At 50.7% G+C, this 23,105-nt stretch overlaps 1 protein-coding gene across 5 annotated transcripts in view; it reads left to right on the top strand.

Annotated features, from left to right (window-relative positions):
* ZBTB7C (zinc finger and BTB domain containing 7C) overlaps window positions 1-23,105 on the top strand; it is a 100,626-nt gene that overhangs the window by 54,810 nt on the left and 22,711 nt on the right. Inside the window, exon 1 of one of the 5 annotated variants that reach the window (XM_072359943.1) lies at window positions 14,498-14,615. The exons of 3 other annotated variants lie outside the window; for them this stretch is intronic. The gene's annotated coding sequence lies outside the window, so the exon portion shown is untranslated. Of the gene's footprint in view, window positions 1-14,497; window positions 14,616-23,105 lie in introns of those variants that run through there. One more of the 5 variants, XM_072359941.1, reaches the window with a different exon arrangement.

Here is a 23,105-nt window from a genome sequence, read left to right on the forward strand (position 1 = left end):
TCTTTGGCCCTTCTGAACAGCAGCAGCCCAACCCCAGGGTCATTGCCTGAGGAAAAGCACTGCATAGGGATGTCTGTGCCCTGCCTTTGCACTTCAACATCCAGGGACTTCATAGCCTTGTGCTTGAGTTTTATGTTCTGTTTACTTCTCTTTGAATTCCGACCACTTGGCTTTAATTTTTAACGCCATGCTGGATGCAGGTGGGTAGGCAGAGTTTGCTGTCACCTTGAGGCTTGACCTACACTGAAGATCAGGGCTGGGTTGCAGGCAGGCTTGCAACCCTTCCTGCAATGGCACCCCACTGTGTTAGTCGTGCTGTGAGACATGGGGCAGCCAGGCTCACTGCTCCCCGTGCCCATGGATGGGATGGCTCAGTGACACCTGGCCCACTTCAGGAGGTGATCTTGGGGAAGGAGTCACTCTGAAATGTGTTGTGCCAGGGGAAATAGCTCAGTCTGGGTTTGTGGTGAGGCTGCACACATCTGGAAGTTGATTTCTCTCTCCCTGTGCTGGCCTCTAAGCTGATCAGGGCAGGATACGGTCTTTGCCTTGAGCTCAGGTTCCTCAGGTCCTTGCCTGGGTTCCTGGGACATCACTAACCAGTTAAGCAGGCAATGTTGCTACCGGATGGCTCTGGTTTCTTCTCCCAGGAAGGCTAGATGGTGTTTAGTGCTTTTCTGTGCATGCCACGTTAGCTATTGTCCTGTTTCTGACTTGCCACCCACTGTAGAGAGCATTCAAATTAATGTCTCCTTGTTGTATAGTAGTATATACTGGCAGTACTATATAGATTATACAGGCAGTGAAATAGGGAAAACTATGAAGTTCCTTTGGAAACTTCAGCATCTTGAATGCTTTGGGGGATGTCATCCATCCTTTACTGAGCTGCAGCCCCTACCAGTCTGCTGGTTCCTTTGATGTCAGAATAGCTCTAGAGAAGATGTGCTGTAGGTAGAAGCAAAGGGAAGATGATTTGTTTAGGCAGCTTGCCTGGTAAACTGGCACTTTGGGAACTTTTTGGTTTTGGGGTGACTTCTGCTAATGAGTTATTTGAACTGGGCTGCTTGGCATGTTCGTGTGAAGGTATCTATTGGGGCACGTGTTGTGCCAGCTGATAGCCCGTGTCATTGCAGAGACGTTGTCACTGCTTGCTGCCCGCTGCTTAGGGATGGCTACAGACCACACCAGACTCAGGGGAGCTTTTCCACTGACTGAAGCTGGCTCCATCCCTGAGGAAGATGTGACACAACCTCCTTGTAAAAGTTTATTCTTGGTGACAAGTGCACCTTCCCTGGTGACCTCTCACACCATGGAATAGAGTGAATGGGATGCCATTTCCCTCTGAGGCAGGCCAGCAGCAGGGCTGTCAGAGCCAAGAAGCTTGCACACCATCCTCCCTACAGTTCGGTACTAATTCAGAACCCTGTCAGCTCCCATTTGGGGCTGCCACTGTGAAGGGACAACCTGCTGAGAAAGTCAGCCTCTACACTGAATTTGCTGTAATATGTGTTGAAATCCCTCTGATGGCAGCAGAACTGTGGGGATCCATCCATCCATCCATCCATCCATCCATCCATCCATCCATCCATCCATCCATCCATCCATCCATCCATCCATCCATCCATCCATCCACCCCTCTATCCATTTATCCATCTACATACACATCCACCTACTACACCCATCCGTCCATCCATCCATCCATCCATCCATCCATCCATCCATCCATCCATCCATCCATCCATCCATCCATCCATCCATCCATCCATCTGTCTGTCTATCCATCCATCCATCTATTCACCCATCCACCCCTCTATCCATTTATCCATCTACATACACATCCACCTACTACACCCATCCATCCATCCATCCATCCATCCATCCATCCATCCATCCATCCATCCATCCATCCATCCAGCCATCCATCCAGCCATCCATCCAGCCAGCCAGCCACCCGTCCATCCGTCTGTCCGTCCGTCCATCCATCCATCCATCCATCCAGCCATCCATCTATCCATCCATCCACTCATCTGTCTGCCCATTTACCTATCAATTATCTATCTACCTAACTATTTCTACTCAGATGGTTTCCAGACCATGGTTGAGAGGTTTCCTTCCATGAGTGTGGGCACATCTCTCTCCTCTGTTCTCAACGGATGTGACATTTGCCATGTCCATGGTAGAGCATCCATTGATTTCCACAGTGCAAGGCAAAGCTTCATTTGCTTGTCTCCTGTCAGCGTTTCATTTAAAACATAACCAGCTCCTGAGTTCTGATGAGTATTTTTCTTACTATGGAAAATAGCCAAGCAACCCAACCGACATCTCAGTTTATCCTGGTGAAGCAGAGATAAGGCAACAGCCTCCATTTTGTTTCACTGATGTTGTTATTCACACCTGATGCCTCTTTACTGTAAATCTGGCATAAGTGCTTCCACTTTGGTGACGGTGTTCACTCAGGTGATGGGAAGGTGGTTTGAAAGTGGCTGCATCTTTTCTGTTTGTCTGAGTGCTGATTGCTGCAAAAACAAACAGGTGGGGTAAGCAGTGGTCTGCAGTTGGTGTTGTGTTGCCTACCAGGAGCCCATCTGTTGGATAGGATATACTGGATAGTGCTCTGCAAGCAAAATTATTTCTTTTGACCTGTCATTAAGGATGTTCATGCAGTGGGGTGAGAGGTGGCAGTGAGTGGTGTGCTTTGTGAGCTTAACGACCCATTTTGTGTTTGTCTCGGTGGTGCGGGAGCAGTAAAGAGCCCCGTGCTAGTGTCTGTTATGATAAGTGAGATTTGGAAGAGGTTTTCTGTCTGATAGTCCATCTAAAGCTGTGGGGAAATGCCATTCTAAAGGCTGTTAAAACACAATTGCTCACTGATTTACACAGTCAAGGAGTGCCTCTTTAGTATGAGATGTACGCCGAATAAAAGCAGCTCAAGTGGTGCTTTTAATAAATAGATAATGGAATGGCATTTCATCTCCTGCTTTCATCCATTATGTTGGTGGAAGGTAGCGTATCCCTCTGACAGATTCCACGATAGCAGAACCCAAAGTCAGAGCACTCTCTTTGTATCCCTCTGAAGCAAATCGTGTGCTGCCAAAAGGACTGAGGGCTCTGCCAAGCCGTGGTGACCACGTGAGGTGACACGAGGAGAACCACCTGGGACGGCACGAAGATCCACTCCAGCCCTGGTTAGGTTTGGTTGGGAGGGAGGGTTGGTGGCTCTGCCAGCAGCTCTCTCCATGCCCTTGGGCTCGCCAGGAAGCTCCATGTGGCCACAGCTGGCCGCCAGCATAGGAAAGAAACTGGCCATGTTGGGAGGCAGGAAACAGGCCATTTATCCTGCCATGCTCATCCTTGCTTGCTCATTGTTTCCGTCAAAAAGCCAGCACTTCGCAGCTCCATGAATGAACCCAGTGTTATGCCTCCAAAAACAACTCGGCTGGTGAAAAATAAGAGCTGCCGTCGTCTCCGGTCTGCTCTGCTCTGCTGTTTTTCCCCATTTTTAAGAGAGAAGCATTTTAGCTCCTCTCCTGATGCAGTTCAGCAGCTGGGAACGAGGTGAGCTTGCACTGCGTCCATAGCCAGCTCTCAAAGTGCTGGCTGTGAGTGAAGGGCAATGAGAACAATTACCAACCAGAGGGAAAAATCATCGGGGGAGGCTGGGAAAAGGTAGGTGAGGGAATGGAGGCAAACAGGGGCAGAGAAAGGGGATAGTGACCCAATGGGCATCCAGAGAAAGCCCCTGGGTGCTTCTCATCACCCCATCTTGTAGCACAGTGATGAAAGAAGCCGTGCCCATGAGAAAATGCTTTTACATCTGCTTTCATCAGTGAATATTCCATATTCCAAATCCTGGAATAAGGGTCAGATGTTGTATGGGAGTGGCAAAGAGCTATGAATTAGCAGGCAGATGTGAGATTTGGAAGGGAAATGAAGCCTTCTTCTCTGGGGTTTATAACAGTGCTGAGCTATTGGGGCTGAGAGCACCTTCCTGGAAGCCCAACAGGGGCTGGGGCTGTTGGAGACTGTTATGGCCCCTGGATCTGAGCTCACACTGCAATGCCAGGCTGCCTGGGCTCTTACCATTCCTGCTGGCCTCATCTGTGATGCTTTGCTCCAGGGAGTGCTGCCAGCCAGCTCAGAGAGGGTCTTTGAAGCTCTGCCCAGGGTAGGGCAGAAACCAAGAAAAGAGCAGGGATTTTGTAGAGCCAGCTGGCTGGGCCACTTGGTGCTCCCACAAAGGCTGGGGAGGTGGCATGCTGCAGAAGAAGGCTGCAAAATAGGGGAGAGAAGCAGCGAGGCAGTGGGTGCTGCAGGCATGAAGCAGCAGAGCAGAAGAGAACCCATTGGGTCACTGCAGCCCAGAGATCTAAAGTCCAGGAACATCACTCACCTTGACCTGATTGAGGCTGCATACCCTCCAGAGCCCATGACCACCCTGGAACTCCTCTTTTGGGGGCCAAGCATCATAGAACCATGGAATCACAGAATCACTAAGGTGGGCTGAGACCTCCAAGGTCACCAAGTCCAACCCCAGCCCAACCCCACCATGCCCATGCATAGAATTGTTGAGGTTGGCCAAGACCTTCAAGGTCGTTGAGTCCAACCCCAACCCATCCCCACCATGCTCACCCACCAGCCAGGTGGAGATCAGACAGCAGTCATGTTGCTGCCCTGCTCCTGTAAAGCCCTCAGTTGCCCTTCTGTTTATCTGCTGGCTCTGCCCATTTCCATTATCTGGTGGTGGAGGAGTTCTTCAGTAAGCAGGAGCAGAGAACAGGAAGGCCATGAGATAAGCACCATCTCTGCAGGCAGATTCATTACCTGCTCCAGTCTGAACCAGGAGAGCGGTGAGCCTGCTTTGCTTCACCTTTTTGTTAAGAAAAAAAAATGCAACACTGGGATTTGGAAAAATCAAATTGAGGCACTTTGTACGGGCTACAGACCAGTGCTGGAGTAAAACGGACTCATTAAAATACAAATTATTTAAGAGAAAGAACGGGAATGCCATTATGCAAAGTGTCACTGACTCATTTTCATTTCACAGAGCCCAGGCTGCACTTTGACTGCACGTGATAAATGGGTCCTTTCTCCTCCTCCTCCTTCCCTGTTTTTTTTTTTAATACAAGGGGAAAAAGACGCAATTACTGCCTGTCTGCTCTTCAACCTGTTGAAAAATCAGGCCCTGCTGGAGCAATCAGAGCAAAACCTTCAGGGAGTCCTTTAGGATCACCTTTAGGGTCAACCACTGCTCCACATAGCCTTGGCCACGGGGTGCCTTTGTGGCATCACCATGCATCCATTCATTCCATTGGGAGAGCTCCCATTTGGGGCAGAGTGCATTGGGGAGCCCTGAGGGTCTGCACTGCTACATGCAGAGGGCTGTGGCAATGCTCCCATGAGCATTTCCACCCCAATATGCTGAGTGCTTACACAACAGCACCTGACCTGAGCACGACGCCATGGACCATTTTTCCTTAGTAAGGATTTAAGACAAGAAGCCTTTGTCTGCTGCGGTTGATGTTATTGTTTCTTTTTCCCTCTTCTAAATAATTTGCTCTGGCTGCTCTGGCTGGAGTGGGGGAGATGTTCTGCCTCATCAAGCGTTAATTGCAACCGAGGGGAGCTGCTGGCAGAGCCTGGTAGTGCGGGGGCTGAGGCTTTCTGTGGAGGTGCTTGGGAAATGCTAAGGAAAGTGTGCCGGGTGAGGGCAATGGGAGGTCGAGACAGTATCTTTCTGGGGAAGGGGCTGCATTGTACGGCTCATCCTGGCTTTGCTAGGGGAGAGAGAGATGCACTTGGGCAGCTTGTTGAAACCCGTGAGGAAAAGGTTGAGGTGGTGGGCATGGAATAGGCTGCCCAGGGCAGTGGATGTGGATAGTGCTTGTGCAGTGCTCACAACCATTGGGTTTGGGTGGTCCTGTCTGGGGCTGGGGATTGGACTCAGTGATTCTTAGGGGTCCCTTCCAGCTTGGGACATTCTGTGGTGCTATGATTCTGTGATCTCCAGCACATGGAGAGCAGGTACTCCAAGCTGAGACCCTACATTGTCTTTTTTTTTGGAGGAGATCTCCTCCAACCCAAGCCATTCTATGATTCTGTGACCTGTCCTAAGCAGCCCAGTAAGACAGCTGATAAGGAGCTTCTTTGAAGAAGGCTCCACAATCAGCATAGCTTGATTTCACCAAAACTGTGCATGGTGGGATTCTCCTCTCTATAGAGTTGTGATGCAGTGGCACAGGCTGCCCAGGGAGCTGAGGAAGTCCCAGTCCCTGGAGATGTTCCACAGTTGTGGAGACGTGGCTCTTGGGGACATGATCTGTGGGTATGATGGAGCGTGTGTTGGGCTTGAGGGTCTTGGAGGTCTTTTCCAACCTTCATGACTCTGTGATTCTATTTAGGGTCATGATGGGGATGGGCTGGGGTTGGGGATCTTGGAGGTCTTTTCCAACCTTTGTGATTCCTTGCTTCAGCCAAAGTGTATTTTTGCATCCAAGTTTGAAACATTTTGTAATGTCTGGCATTAGGTAAGACTTTGATTTAATGCCTTATCTCTTGAATTCACCTTCAGCAATAACAATGTATTCTAATCCCCAGCTCCCCCATGATGGATGGGGCCTGCTTGGGTTAAACATCTGCGTTTGGAATCATCCACCCCTTCTGTTCCTGAAGCAGGAAAAGGCAGCACCCACCCACAGCTTGGGGCAGTGCTGCTGCTCACTGCCTCACGGGGCTGAGTAACTTCTGTTTTTCTATGGTAGAAGGGTGAAAAGAAATAACAATAATCCTAGAGACATGGCAGCACACTGCTGGCTTGAGGGGGAGCTGGTTGATGCCTGAGAAAAAGGAGAAGAGAGGTGGTGATGCTAGCAGGATGCTCGGTAGAGTGCAAGTGGAGTGCAGAGAGGTGCTTCATGCAGGGCTGCTGGAGCCTTTCCATTTCCATTTTCTCTTGCTTGCAGGTTTATAAAAACCTTTTTTTGCAAGGCTTCTGGATTTGGAGCCATGGACAAGAACAGGATTTCAAAGGCTTTGTGCTGCCTGTGGGGATGCTGGCTGCCTCCATGTGCTTGTCCCCTGAGTGCCACAGAGCTTCATACCTAGCATAAGCATTGTGTTTTCTCCAGGGATGTGAAAGGCCAGATGGAAATGTCTGTGGTACAAGATGCTGGATTGAGCTTTAATTGATTTCCCTGGGGACTCAGAGGTCAGCATCAGAATTCAGAGAATCGTAGAGTCACAGAATCATTAAGGTTGGAAATGACCTCCGAGATCCCCACGCCCAACCCCAACCCACCCCACCATACCCACTGAACACATCCCCAAGTGCCAGATCTCCACAGGTCCCAAACACCTCCAGGGATGGGGACTCCATCAGCTCCCTGGGCAGCCTGTGCTGCTGCATCACCACTCTTTGAAGAAGTTGCTCCTAATACCAAGCCTGAATTCAGCTCTGCTTGAAGCCCAGGTGTGGGCTGGCTCCTATACACTCTCTTGTGCTTGCTGACGTACCTCTGGGATTTATCTCCTCTCCCAAGCAAATGCCAAAATTCCTTTCAATTTCTCTTAAAATCTGCCATTTTAAGTCTCACTTGGGCAGCGTGTGTGGAGCAGTGGGACTGGAGCAGAATGTCACCTCCACTCCTTCCACCCAGGCACACTGCAGCGAGCTCAATGACATGCCTGACCCAAAACTCATTTTCCAGCAAGGCAGTGTGTCTCCAGAGGTACAAACTCCTCATTTCTTGCATTTTCATGGCCGCAGCTCTCCAGGTGATGACCCCGGCCAGCTGCTTGCCTGCCGTGGTCCCACTCTGCTTGGATGGCTGCTGGGCTCCTGCTGTTTGTGCAGCACGGAGCTGATTGATCAGCAGCAACGCTGTATTTGCTTCCAGATAAGAAAACGCTGAATATTGGGGCTGGTATTGAGCCTCCTGAAATCCCCCTGGAAACAGCCCGGAGTCCTTCTGACCGCTGTTTGCAGAGATCAATCGGAGCCCCTGCACGTGTGCTTTGTTGTCATGGCACAGCCCTCCCTTTTTAATCAGGGTGCCGTGCCACTGTGAATCAAATGCCTCACAAAACCTGTCTATTATCTCTAGGCAATTATCTTTATTAACCGAACTTGTAATCAGCTCCGAGAACAGAATCAGGGTTGTGTGGCATGATGTGTTTTCCTCAGAACCCGGCACCAGCTGTGTCTCTGTCCTTTAATTCCTCTATGGGTGACTCTCAGGGGTGTTCCTGTTGTTTTACCCCTTGTCGGTGCCATCCGTGCCAACCTGCTCATCGCGCCGTCCCATTTTGCATCCTTCCTGGTATTCCAGGATGCATTGAAATGCACAGCAGCAGGGCAGAGCTCTCAGCCAGCTGGTGAAGGGCTCTGGGGAGCAAGCCATCCATGCTGGCCGATTTAACGTTGTTTATCGCCGGTGGATGCTGTTTAACAAGCTCCGTGGTTACTAATGGACTGGAAAGCACTCCATCCTCCTTGTGTGACATGAGCACATCATCCCGCTCCTTTCCAAACGCGGAGCAGAAGTATTGATTGGATGCTTCTGCCTTTCCTGCATCATTACTTTTCTCCTGCTCTGATGCTGCGCTGCTGATTCACACAGCGGTGGGTGATCCTGTTGGGACTGCATGCCATCCCTGCCCAGATACATCCAGCACCTCCTCGCTGAGCATCTGCAGCTGTGCGCAGGGCAGAGTTCCCCCCATGCCATCCCAGCTCTGACACCATCAGTTCTGGACATAGTCAGGTGCCCAAGGAGCAGGAATTCATCTCACACCCACCCTGTTGTGCATCTCTTTGCATTCATTAAGGAGCTGGCTGTTGTGCTGCTGCCCTTTTGCTTGGCTCACTCCCTCCTAGAGCTCCAGTCACCCCTGGTCCTTCTGTTTGTAGTAGCCTTATCCCTCGGGATGAGCTTTGCCCCCCAGTGCTTCTTGTCATTGCATTCCACATCTCTTTCTCATCCTCCCCCTCTCCCTTTCTTCCTCTTTGCGCAGATTTCTTCTGCTGAGGGCTTCTGAAATAATAAATCAGGGGCCCTGGGCCACTGGAGATCTCCTGTCCTTGTTAGCGGCGTGGCTGCTGCTGGCTTCAGCTCCCGTGGGACTTCTGCCCTTTAAATACCAATTTATTCCAGCACCAGCTTCGCTGTCAGCCCTCTCCCATCAGGGCACACGGCAGCATGGCTCTCGCTGCAGACCTCCCTCCCCATCTCCAGGCAAGGAAATTGCAATTTTCCTCCACCGTGCTCTTATCCCTTAATTGCTGCTGATTCAGCGAGGTGGGAGGCAGTGAGGGGCTCCACCTGCAATTATTGTCGACACGGCTGGGGAGGTGACAGCCCAGCCATGTCACTTTGGGTTTGTTAATAGGTTTGGCTGAGAATTGCCTCTAACAATATTTGTAGCTCTCCCCTTGGGTGCAAGACCACCCATAGCTGGAGACCGAAGAGGTTATCATACAAATTTGTGCAGGCACATAGTGATAGGAAAAAAAGGGGGAATGGCTTTCAACAAAAATAGGGGAGATTTAGGTCAGATGTGAGAAGGAAATTCTTTACTCAGAGGGTGATGAGGCCCCAGGACTGCTGCCCAGAGCTGTGGGTGCCCCATCACTGGAGGTGCCCGAGGCCATGGATGGGCCCTGGGAGCCTGAGCTGGCATGGGGCACCCAACCCATGGGAGGGGTGCGGCTCAGGGTCCTTGGGGTCCCTTCCAACCCAACCATTCCATGGTTCAGTGGTTCTGTGATCCTCAAAGTCCCTTGCAACCAAGCCATACTATGGTTCTGTGATCTTCAAGGTCCCTTCTGACCCAACCATTCAATGGTTCTATGATTCTATGACTATGAAATTCCTTTTCTCACCTGATGAGTAATATGCCATGCTCTTGGAAGGGCAGTCTGCTTACAGTGGTTGGGTTGGATCTTGGGTCATGGCTTGGTTAGGTTAGATTTGCACCCCAGGAGAGAGTTGAAAGCAATCCTTTGTGTTTATAATATACATGTAAATAACATACCCGCATGTAATAATAATATACATATGTACATAAATGACACACCTCCATGCACTGAGTTCCTGCACTACTTCCACACTTCCATCCATGTCGAGCTCTGCAGGGAGGAGTGTTGGGATTCACAGCTCCCATCACTGTCTGTGATGTGTTGCAGTGAACAGATGAGAAAACCGGGAGACATTGTTCATTGTCTATAAGGAGACCTGGAGCTGACTTTCTGGCCTTCAGGTCCATTGTTTGGGCAGTGATTTCTGCGCACTAAATTATTGGCATGAAAGAAACCTGTTCTGAAGCCTGAATGTCCTACAAATCGTGATATGAAACCCTTGCATAGATTTAGGGATCCTTAATAGCAGTGGGTGAGGATTAAGAGGAGTTGGCAAAGGAGGAGAACGTTCCATAAAGCTTGGAGGAGCAGGGAGTGGGGAGCATGGGGAGCAAGCCCTATAGGAGAATGCTGCTCCGCTGAATGCAGATTGATCTATCTGCTCAGCACTCAGGAAAGGAAAGGAGATAAAGACCTGTCTGCTTCTAAGGAAAATGCCATTTTTCTGCTGAAAATTCCATGTTTGCCTTCCTCGCTCCATCCCGCGGCACTTGGCCGGGCCAGACAGTGAGCAGATAATGAATGTGCCGAAATGCAGTTATTGATATCGCTGAGGTCATTATAGTGAGGGCTCTGCTGAGCTCTCCCATAGAAAAGGGCATTTTTCAGCAGGCTGTGGTCGTGACACCAACAGTTTCATTCTGTATGAAATCTCGGCTGGCGAAGCCCTCGGCCCAGGAGCACTTTGTAAATGCGTTATCAGGAATATATATATGCAGGTCAGCTGCATATATATATATATATATTCAGCCAGGAGCAGCAAAATGGCTCATTTGCCTCTCACTATTAACGCAATGTTCTGCAAGGACCTGTGGCCTGATCCACGGCTTCTGAAAACAGACAGGATTGTTTCCACCTACGCTGGGGAGCTTCTGCAGAGGTGCTCATTCTGGGATAAGGAGAATTTGGGGGATTGTGGAAATGAAAACAGAGGGTGGGCAACCCACAGTGGGAGCCCTGAGGCAATTTGCTCAGTCCCAGGGGTGGGATGTTGTGGACAGAACCGGTGAGGAGTCGTGATTTCATGGGAGAGTGAAGCAAAAATAAGTGCTGGAGAAATTACAGCGTGGGGAACGCATTTCCAAAGCTGCATGTAGCAATTGCACCGGGGTGGCAAATTGTGCAAGGCACTCTGAGCTGATTGCAATGGAAATGTGTGGTGTGCGGCTGTTGCTGGGATCCGGGTCTATGCTGATGTCTTCCACCTCCTCCTTTTGTCCCCTGGCAAATTATTTTTTGCATCACTTGGGTTCTTATCAGCGCTCACATGTTTGCTCCGGGATGCTGGGAAGGTTTTGTGGCACTGGAGGTGGTGATGTGGGTAACGGAGATGTTCAGAAGCCCTTTGGGCATCTGTGGAAATCTACACCTCACCCAGTTTCAGCTGCCCCTGGGGTCCCTCAATCAGGCTCTGTAAAGCATCTCCATGTTGTGTCTTTTATTATTAAGGTGAGAGTATTCTGAATAAAGCTAAAACAACATCTGATCTTGTTTGGGATTTATTCTATGTCCATTATTTTTAGTAACTCTTACCCAATTTTGTACTAAAGTGGGCTTGAAATTCCTTCTTGATAAAGAGGAGGTGAGGACTGAAACATTAGTAAGAAGGGACTTTGCTCCTGCCTTCAGCTGTGTATCATGTCATTGTAGAATGATTGGATTGGAGGGACCTCAAAGATCATAGAACTGTAGAGTGGTTGGATTGGAAGGAGCCTTGAAGATCATAACAACCATGGAATGGTTGGGTTGGAAGGAGCCTTGAAGTTTCCAGCATCCATGGAATGGTTGGGTTGGAAGGAGCCTTGAAGTTTCCAGCATCCATGGAATGGTTGGGTTGGAAGGGACCTTAAAGATCATCCAGTTCCAACCCCCAGGTATCATCTAACCAAGTCTTACACAGCATTTAGATGTAGCCCCCAAGTCTTCTCCATCCCAACCAGTCCTTGGAGCTCATTTTGGAGCAGCTGCTGTGAGATTTAGGGGTAAGTTCTCTTGATGGTTTTTGTCTTTGCCAAAACTCGTCTTTTTAAATCCCATGTTTTGGCAGTAAAATAAGGGTGCTGTAACAATGTTAAACTTAATTTTACCTGTGAAAACTTTAAATTTGATGACCCCTGATTTTTCTGGTGGGGCAGAGGTCCTTTAAGCTCTTTCCATGGCATCTTTCCATCCCATGCCCTCACAATGAGAGCTTTCGCCCATTACTTTAGGGCTGCACTGGGCTTTGCAGCTACTTTTCAGTTCTTTTTTACTATTTTCCATTCTATTTGCAATCTGCCCAGCCAAGGTGGGGTCCACCACCACCCTTCCTCCTCTCCTTCCTTCTGCTAGCCCTGTTTCACACCCTGCTAGAAGCAGTTTATTCCTTCTTCCCTTACAACATTGGGAACCCATTCGTCCCTCCACCAGCCACCAATCTCATGTGTGGAACAGCACATTATTTCCGGGGTTCAGTGGGGACCCACTTCCCACCAAACACTTTACAGTGTTTTTGTGCTCAGACCCATCGCTGAGACGTTTTGGTTTTCCACATCTCCCCACCCCTCTGAGCGTTTTGCTCCATCCAAATGTTGCTTTTGGCTGGTAGGAATTTGGGGACATTTGTCAGCAATGGGCTGGGAACGTTTCCACGTGCACAGGACAAGAAACCACCCTGGGAAATAGGGCAAACAGTGAGCTCCCATAGTGTGGCATGGAGGAGGCCATTGTTCCTCCAACAGATCGATGGCTCAAACCACCCCAAATGGGAAGAACCCAACCACTTTTGTGGGTAGACCCCATTGGGTCTCATGGTGAGCATCCCTGCCCCGTACCCCCCATGCCGGCTTCTCCTCAGCATCCCTTCCTTGCAGCCAATGCTCAGCCCAACATCTTGGCTGTGCAGGAAGGCGGTGGGTGGCCGCTGGCACTCCTCCCCATGCCGTGTTGGCAGCCTCTGGATGCTGCCCAAGTTCTTTTGCTTTGCCCTTATCTGGGGCCAGACATATTGTTCACAACGACGTCTTGTGCTGATTTACCCAGACACTCCTTAGAAACCCGGCGGCCGGAGGAGCTGCAGATAGTGGTTTGGGTGTGGGGATGGAAGCCGCTTATTTTTGTTCCTGCAGACTCAGAGAGGGTGGGATAAGTTTCTGACTCTTGGTTTTGCCTCCTGCTTCAGGAAGACAGACTCCTCTTGTGGCAACAATGCTGATATGCCTCTGGTTGTGATTTGGGGTTTTTCATTATAGCTAGTGATGTGTAACTCAGCGTCCAGATCAGATTTATTGCATTAACATGTATTTCCTTGTTGTTGTGATGCCTTTGCCAGAAAGGAGCTAGTGTTTTATTAACCGTGGTTTTCAACTTGATTCTGGGTTTGGGGCAGGACCTCTAGGACAATCCAGTTTCTTGGGGTCCTTCCCAAAGACGGAGGTGAATATCTCGCTCCTCATGACCCACACATGGGGACCCCAATGTGGCCACCCCACGTTGCATCCCTGCCTTTGCCAGCCTTCCCCACCCAATGTCCTGCTCTGAACAAGGGGAGGGACCTGCTTCAAATCCTGTTATTTGTCTTTCAACGCTGTGGCTGAGCCCATTGGGTTGCACACATGCCAGGAAGCTGGGTAGGGTCAGGCTGCAACCCCAGCAGAAAGAGGCGGCATGCTCCAGTGAGCTGGGCTCCAGTGGTGGCAGTGCCTGCCAGAAGGGTTTTTTGGAAGGGGATAGACTCATAGCAAGGGCAGGATAGGTCAGCAGCTGCTTTGGGGCCAGCTCCAGTGGTCAGGAGGTGACATCTGAACAGCTTGTGGAGTCAAGCCCAACTCTGAACGCCTTCTTGGCATCCTTACTTGGGTCAGTGTTACAAAAAGGCAGCATAACCCTTTTAGTTTAATGACAGACGGCTTTCATCTTGTTTTGTCCCATTCCGGGGTCTATAGAAGCATGGTTTATGAAAACGTGGAGCACGGCAGTGAGAGCCTGTGCCCTGCGGTTAAAGCAGAGAGGATGCAATAGGTCAGCTTGAACACAAACAAACAGACCAAAAAAAAAAAAAAGAAAGGGGGGGTTGGAGGGGGGGGAGGGTTAATATCTTTAAAAAGAAAAGAAAAGGAAAAAACCTAAAACAAAACCCAAACCAAAAACACTGCAAAGGACTCTGCGTGCTCGTTGAAAAAGGAAACGCAAAAAGATCCCGGTAAAATGGGTCCACGTCCCACGCGCCGCTCAGACCTTAATAGTACAGGTGGACGGGGAGGGCTGTGTGCCAAATTCTTTTGGTTTAGAGGGAGTGGTGGGAGTGAATTCTCATAACCGCTCCTAGAAAGGCTTAGCCTTCCTCGCACAAATCAATGACACTCTGCTCGGCTGCAGGCACCGGGGCAGCTCCGACACAGCCCGGGGGGCTCACGCCGGGGACGGCAGCGTCGTCGGCTCGCGGAGCGGAGGTGAGCGGCTGCTCTGCTTCCCCGCTTTGCTCTTCGTTCCCAAAAGATCTCACGTAGGTTGTTTTATCCTTCCCGTGGCTTATGGGGGTGAGGGGGAGCAGCCTGTGTTTCATGCTCGGAGGGTAGTGGTGTTCTTTTCCCATATTGCCCCGGCGCGTTCGATCCCCTGTAATAATCCAGCGCCGTTTTCATGCAGTTTTAATTGTTGTTCCAACCCGACCCTGTGGTTCTCTCTCTGATTTACTCGTTTTGTATCGTGAATCCTCACCAAGCCCAGGGATTCTGGCTCTGTACCAACCCCTACACCGCATCTCAGTTGATGGGGTTTCATTGCAGGTCCAGCTCGGTGTTATTTGTTGGTGTGTTTCAGATGGGAAACAGGGGTGTGAAACACTTCTGTGCGCCCCTGGGGTGGGCAGTGGGGTGCAGAAGGGGCAGGTGGGTCAGATCAGAGCTGGTTCTGCTTGGTCTTGGTTTTAGGAGTTATTTTTGTTGGGGTTCTTTGAGAAAAAATAACTTGACAGAGGAAAAAAAAAAAAAAAAAAGTGAAAAAAAAAAAAAGAAATAGAAATATTGTCGTATTTAATAGGAATATATTTTCAGGCTGAAATTACAGCCTCTCCCTGGAACTTTTTGCTGCCTTTTTAACAAAGGCAACGCCCCAGGATGGTGCTGGGCTGTAATATTTCTAACAAATCCTTCCTATAAGGCACTCTGAGCGCTCTCTCAGGGTCCCTCCCCAGTTCTGGACCCTGCCTGGGTGATTCTTGGGGACAGAACCAACACGTCGAGCTGCAGCTTTGTGCAAGGTTTGTTTGAATGGAGATCTGCTGAGAGGAATGTGATGGGGAAGGGAGAAATGGAAGTGGGAGCTCTTGGTGCTGCTTTCCAACCTTGTGGAAGTACTGCAGGGACCTGGAGCTGCCCTACAAAGGTCGGGGCACCACCGTTGTGCCTGGGTGTCCTGCGAGGATGGGATGAGGCTACACGTGGTGCCTTCCCCCCTTCCCGCTACTGGATGAAGACTGGAGATGGGTTGGGGCAATGGAGAGGCTGTGCTGAATGGGGATACGGAGAGCCAAAGGGTTCCTGTGATGGGACCCTGAGTCCTGGGCTGTGCTCGCTGCAACACCCACCTGCATCTCCTGCTCCTTTTGGGGCTCCATGGCGTTCTTATGGGGATCTGCCCGAGCATGGTGGAGGAAATACCTCTTCCATGCATGGGGCAATGGGGTAGACAGGGAGGTGAGTGGAGCTGGAGCATGCTCGGAGCTCAATCCTGCTCAGGTTTTCATCTCTGAGTCACTTGCAGATACGCAGCTGCTTCCAAGGAGAGGGGCTTCCTCCTGTAGGGAAGGAGCTGTCTTCTAGGCTCTGTCCATCTCTTCCCTCATGTTCTCTGCCCCATTTCCACGACCTCATTAATGCACTCAATCAGTGCACCCAGCTGAGGCCCTGGGCAGCCTGGCAGTGTTAGCACCGCGTCCTGCTGCTGCTGCTGGTGCTGTTTACTCAGGTGTGGGCAATGAGCGGCCCCCCCCCGGCGTGCTGCAGCACCCAGAGAGCACCAACCCTGCCAGCGGGGTTTTCCAGCCAGCCTGGGGCCGAACTCCCTTTGAAATTCCTCCTCTAATTAATAAATGAGTGGCAAGTTTCACTGACATAATTCCACAGCGATTGCTCTTAATTAAAGAGCAGCTATTAAAATAGTTGCAGGGCGCTGAAGCCTCTCTCTCCGCTTTGTATTCCTCATTGGTTTTCCATTCTGCGCCACCAATGGAATGGATTTTTTGGGGAACCACTGGGAGGTGACCCCGCAGACTTTTAGAGCTCTTTGCAGGAGGATGGGATGGAGGAGCGTGGGGCTGGTGCTGTGCTGGTTGTTTTCCTTCGGGGATGAATAGAGGGAGGGGATGTAGGGCTGAGATCTTCTGCCAAGAAAGAGTTGGAGGCATCGTGGTATTAGTCAGAGCCCTTTGATTCCTTCCTGGAAGCGCGTGCCCGGTGGTAATGCTGCTCACATGCCCACGTCATTTTCATGTCACTCATGGGAGCAGCTTCCCCTCATTATGCAGCCATTTCTCACGGCTCTTGGGTTATGTTCTTCCTTATCCCTCCAAGAGATGTCCCTGCCCTGAGGAGCAGGCATGTGGTAGCCATGATGGCACAGCCTTTTGGGGAAGGACACCACATCCAGAGGCTTTGCGAGCTTCTCCCCCTCCCATCCACCATGTCCAGGCCTTTGCATGATCCATGTCCATCTTCAGCTTCATCACCACTGCCAACCCCAGCGGTGCCCCCAAATGCCCTTGCTGCTCCCCAATGAACAATCCTTGGTGTGATCCACGTCCATGTGTCCCACTGCATCACTGCTGCCAAGCCTGCTGGTGCCCCCAGATACCTTTACAGCCCTGTGATGCTGTCAGCAGCATCAGACCCCATACCCCATGGGATGTCCTTGACCTTGCCTGTCAGCCACTGCAGCAGAGGAGGAGGGGACTTCTCACCCCATGGCACATTTCCATGCATGGGGATGTCAAGGCCATCAAATCGCATCCGCATCCCAGACAGTGGGGAGAGGCAGCGTTTCCCCACCCCGCCCTGCCCAGTGCTGAACCAGTTTGGGAAGTGGCTCCATGGTGCCGCCGGATGAGGCAGCCCAGGAGGAGGTGGGAGACCACATTGGAGCGAGCTGCTGGCACTGCTGGGAGGAGCAGGGCGGAGGGATGGAGAGCAGCCAGCTCCCTTGCTGTGCAAACAGCCCACACCCATGTGCCGTGTTTATGCCGCCGAGCCCGTCACCATGGCACTGGGGCACCTCTTGCCAAGGTGAGCTGAAGCTGATGGAGCAGCACCTCTGGGAGGTTCTCTGGGAGGTCTTTGGGATCAGCTGGATCTGGGGTGGTGATAAGCCTGGTGCCACACGGGTTCTGATGCCTCCATCCAAAATGTGGGTCTTGCCACCCAAATGGGGGGCCACCACTGGGGCACTTCACCCTAGGGACCAACTCTGTAAGGATATGGACTTGATGATCCTCGTGGGTTCCTTCCAACCTGGGTTATTCTGTGGTTCTATAAAATGCCACCTCCACCAAGCCAGGAGGTTGTCCTGAAGAGGAGAAAACTGGAGAAAGAAGAGAGGAGAGGAGATGCTGAAAACAGGAAATGGCAAAGATTAAAACACAATCAGGGCTGGGCTGCCTGCTGCCTTTAGGGACTGGTTCCCATCACTGCTAAAACATCCTTGGGTTCAATTCTAGCAGCTTCTGCCCCTTTAATCCTGTTTGGAGATATATTAAGGAGATCAGCTGCTCTGCATGTTGGTTTTCCTACATGCAAAATTGCTTGGTAGTCACCTTCATGGGTCTTGGTCTGGTTTTGAAAGAGGTTGGAGACCCTCCAGATAGAAGTGGGCATAGTGAGCATGGTGGGGATGGGTTGAGGCTGGACTGAATGATAGCAGTGGTCTTTTCCAACCTTGACAATTCCATGGATCAGGCGTAGTAGGGTTGGGTTAATGGTTGGACGTGGTGATCTTGGAGGTGTTTTCCAACCTTCATGTTTCTATGGTTCTGTGGTTCTATGCATGTGGTGTAGAGAAGGCCAAGTGTTCTATCAACCCAGGATCATAAATTTAGTGCTCATGGTTTCAGGGGAGCTGGTTGCAATATTGGAACCTTTCTGCTGTGCACACATGCACTTTCCAAACAGTTTTGTTGCAATTAATTACCACGTAATTAAAGCAGAACGACAGCGCTAACTAAGGGCAAAATCTTGAGAAACAAATAGCATTTGGGCTGGTTTTGTAATTGCTCCAGGTTCCCCAGATACAAATTACACTGTCAGGCTCCTGATTGATGGGAGAGCTGCACGTACCAACACCCTGGGGCTGATTGCTGCGTGGGCTGGGGCTTGGGTGGCCATGTACTACTGCTGTCCTTGAGGGCAACCCCATTGGGATGCAGAGCTTTGATGATTGGACTTGATGATCTTAGCGGTCTTTTCCAACCTAAATGGTTCTGTGATTCTCCTCCCTTGATGCCAAGAGGCATCCCATGGTGAGCAGTGCATGGGCGTCATTGCTTCCCTGCTCTGTGTGTCCCCCCCACACCTCCATGGGGAGAATACAAAGAGCTTGTGTCCTCATCTGCTTCAAGGTAGAGATGAGAACTTTATTTATAAAGATTCTTCTCTCCACTTTGCTTTCTGGCCACGCTGGGAATATCGAGCATTGTTGTCACTCTTGGTGTGGGAAAACTCTTTCAAGATTAGAGGAATGGAGTGGGTGTTTTCTCGCTGTTAATTAAGAGGAGTGAAGTCGTGACTTTTGAGCAAAGCAGCCCAACCTTACAGCTGCTCAGAGGTCATCTGAGTTAATGCATCTCAACAAATGCCAACAAAACCCCAAAGTATTCCGACACCACTGCCTGGCTGGAGATTAAAAATAGGGAGGTATGCTTCTAAAAAAGTCTGGAGTTAGGAACAATGAGATGGGCTGCGAGCAACAGTTGTGACAGCAAAACTACTGCAGCACTGAGCACTGGGGTCTGGGATGTGGGTCAGCACCTCCTAATGTAACCCATGGTGTCACACCAAGGGATCCCCAGTGCACGCAGACAAGTGGAGAACGCAAAGCTATCCATTGGCTGCAGGTGGAACTGGAAAGCCCTGGTGAAACTGGAAAGCAGTGGGGTTGGGTACCTCCCCCATTGGCTTTGGGTTCTGGGATCCCCCAGCATCTGTGGCACACAGGGACGTGGTCGGTGGGCATGGTGGGGATGGGTTGGGCTTTGTGATCCTGAAGGTCTTCTCCAAACTGAAAGGTTCCATGTTTCCATGGTCTCCCTCTGGGCTGGCAGCTGGGCTCCTGCTCTGCCAAATGAGAGGCAGCAAGAAGGAGACTCAAGCTGATTAATTTGGGCCCGTGCTGCTCTTATCCTGGTTTCAAAGTAATTGTCTCTCGTGTCCACAATTTTCTCTCCTTACATTTCGCTGCATATTTATGAGGTTTCGGGAGGCTATCTGCAGCCACATTAAACCAATTTGCTCCTTGAAATGTCTGACCTTTGATCTGCCAGCCACTGCTTTTCAGAGCCAGAAAAGAGCCTTTAATAACGTGTCACATGAAAGGCTCTCACTGCGGAGCTGTCGCTGGCAAACCTGACTCTGGTTAATAAAGTATCGGATGAATCAATTATTGTTTAATAATTGTTACCTGTATTTTTGTGCTAAACAAGGAGAGCATTTCTGTGCTCTTTCCCCACTCCCATTATCATCTCCCGCTAGATGAAACCAATAAGACAAATGCATGCACGCAGCTAGAGCTGACAGTTCTCACGCAGCACCTGCAACCTCTGCAAGCTGCTCAGCTCCACGCCGGGCTCCTGTAGAGCTGCAGAGGTGAGAGGCTCTCCAGGGCCAGGAGTTAACCAGCCATGTTGGGGACCGTTCATTTTACATGCTCATCACATACTGGAAATGACCATGCAGCATCTCCTACTGCTACAGAGTCATTTTGCTGGGAAAAATAGAGGCAGGTCTGGCTGAGCTGTTGTGAATACAAACATCTGGCTGCAGTGGGTTGGATGCAGGGCAGCTCCTGAGGGGTTGCACCAGCTCATTGCAGCCCCGAGCTCCAAACCATCATCCATAGCATCACCCATAGGCTGGGCTGCAGGCTCTGCACCTGGTGTGATCTGCTTGTTGAGGTGATGGGGGACATTGCTAAGGTTTCCTCCAAACCCAGAGCATCCATGAAGAATACCAGGTGGCATCTGCTTTCCCAGAAGGTGCAGTGTTTTCTTCTCCAAATTTGGATTGTTTTACAGAGATCATAGAATCACAGAATAACAGAATGGTTGGGTTGGAAAGGGCACTAAAGGTCATAGAAGCATAGAATGGTTGGGTTGGTGGGGACCTCTGAAGCTTACAGAACCGTAGAACCATGCAATGGTTGGGTTGGAAGGAACCTCAAAGCTCATAGAACCATCCATGCAATGGTTGGGTTGGAAGGGACATCACTGCCCCCTCAGCTGTACTGTTGTTTTGGGCTGGGTGCTTCTCACCAGCTAAGGTTGCCCAGGGCCCTCTCCATGGCCTTGGGCACTTCCAGGGATGGAGCACTCATGCTTCTCTGGGCAACTCAAAGTACTCCAAAGGCAGTTATGTGTCAGGTGTTGAGGTGTCTTTAGGCTGGGAAGGCTCTTCTGCTTGACTTTTGCAGAGTGCTGGGGTTGGATGATCACATCCCACATCACTGTGACTTACACCTGGAAAGAGCAGTGATAACAATTTCTTTCCTGCGCCTGTATCAATCCCACTTCAGCCAAAACCAGCAGCGAGGCCAGTGTGAGTTTCACAGGAGTGAATCACAGCAATTACAGCTTCTGACACCTGCGGGGTTCCCTGATGCCTCACTGTGAACCAATGCAATATCCGGGAGCAAAGCCTTGCTCCAAGTGACATTGGAGTGGCACCAATACCCACCCATCCAGGAGGTGGCCTTGGCAGCACTCTTTTCCATCTCTTGCCTTTCTGCTTCACAACACCAGGCTTTCAGAGAGGGGTGGTGAGGAGCTGGAAAATACAGGAGGCACCCGGGTCTCCTCAGGCTGCTCTCATCTTCCAGAGAGACTTCTTGCCTGCCATAAGGAAAGGATGACATCCCTCTTGACATCCCCAGCCTGCAAAGTTGTGGGTTCCAGGAGAAGAAGAACCATCTGCACATCTCCTAGCACATGTGTGCTGCTTCGGCTTGATGAGGAGTTGGTTGCAAGGCTGTAGGTTTGCAGAAATGCAGGTCATAATTATCATTGAAATGGCAGCTGTTAAAAGCCGGGGGAAGAAAAACTAAAGAAAAATGGGGAAGCTTGGAAACACCACGGGGTGATCACTCTTAGTTACTCAGATGTGCTCTGAGAGCATTAACAATGCTACTAGTTAAATTAATTACTGTAGGAGACCATAGAGTCATAGAATCGCTAAGGTTGGAGATGATGACCATGATCCCCAAGGCCAACCTCAACCCACCCCCCCCATGCCCAGTGACCATGTCCTTAAACAGAACTATAGGATCATTAGCATTGGAGAAGATCTCCAGGATCTCTAAGCCCAGCCCACCCCCACCATGCCCACTGACCATGTCCCCAAGTGCTGCATGTCCGGGGTTCTGAAACACCTCCAGGGACAGGGACTTCACCACATCCCTGTGCAGCCTGTGACACTGCACTCTTGGGAAAAGAAATTGTTCCTAATATCTAAACTGACCCACGCCTCATTCCAGGGTGCTCCCCATCATTCCCAGCCTCAAATCCCTCAGCTCCGGCTCCCATGACCACATCAACAAGGAGAATTTCAGTACAAATCAGTTAACAGAGCAATCTCACCTCCCTGCTCCAGTGTGAGGGATGGCTGAACTTAATCCCATTTACCCAGAGCTGAAAGCACGGTGTGGGGTTTGCTGCTCCTTGGGTGGGAGCACCAGGACCCTGCCCCTGGATGTCAGTGAGCCCAGGGTTTTGCAGATGCTTTTCCTGCAGCACATCCCTGCCTCCTTGGCCAAGGGGAGCCTCAGGGAGAGCGCATAATTTCAGGGCTGGCAGTGCTGTCTGCACAAAGGTAGAGTTGGTTTCTATGATTACAGGGATAATAGCATGGGAAACCTGGCTGCAGAATGGCACGGGAGCAATTACAGTTGCAGTTCCCTGCAATTATCCCCATACCCCGCAAAGCAGCCCCCAGGGTTGTTCCTACAGCAGCACCCGGGGCAAGACTGGGGGCAGGAGGACCCCAAAGATGTCCGGACCCAAAGAGGTTCTGGGATTGAGTGAGGTTGCAATGGTCCCCACTGCATCCCGTAAAGAACCAGTTCAGTCGTGCCCAGTGAGAATCAGTTTGTTGGATGTTGCACAATGGAGGGAGGAGGAATGGGGATGGGCTTGGGATGGGGATTTGGGGAAGCCGGGGATTTTGCTTCCTTGTACACCCACAGAAAAGCATTTTGCTTCCTTGTCCCTCAGCTGGGGATCTGCAAACATATAGCGTGATGGGGGTGCAATGGGAAGAAATCCATTAGAGCAGAGGAGATGCTCAGAGGCACCTTACCCACAGTGCTGCAAAGCTTTCCTGGAGCTGGGCTGACCCCAGGGTGAAATATCACACCGTATCACACCCTGTTTCATAGCACTTCTTATGGGCTTCTCTGTGTCTCCATGACTACTTGTAGAAAAAGTGTGATTTTGTGTGATCTGGAGTTGATGGGGGATGCATATAGGGTCTGGGGTTCAGGAGGATGCATATAGGTACCGGGGTTCATGAGAAGTGTGCATGAGGTCTGAGGCTCATGGGGGATGCATGGGGATACATGGGGTTATGGGGAATGTATATGGGCTGTGGGGTTGATGGGGGATGCTTGTGGGGTCTGGGTGCCCGTGGTGCTGGCTGTGGGCAGGGTGCATCCAGCAGCTGCGGGGCATTGCTCACCTGAGCACCGGGTGCCCTTGGCTCCTGGTGACTCTCATTGTGATGGATGTTGTTGTGGAGAA

This window comes from Excalfactoria chinensis, chromosome Z (assembly GCF_039878825.1).
Source record: "Excalfactoria chinensis isolate bCotChi1 chromosome Z, bCotChi1.hap2, whole genome shotgun sequence".
NCBI classification, from domain to species: Eukaryota; Metazoa; Chordata; class Aves; order Galliformes; family Phasianidae; genus Excalfactoria; species Excalfactoria chinensis.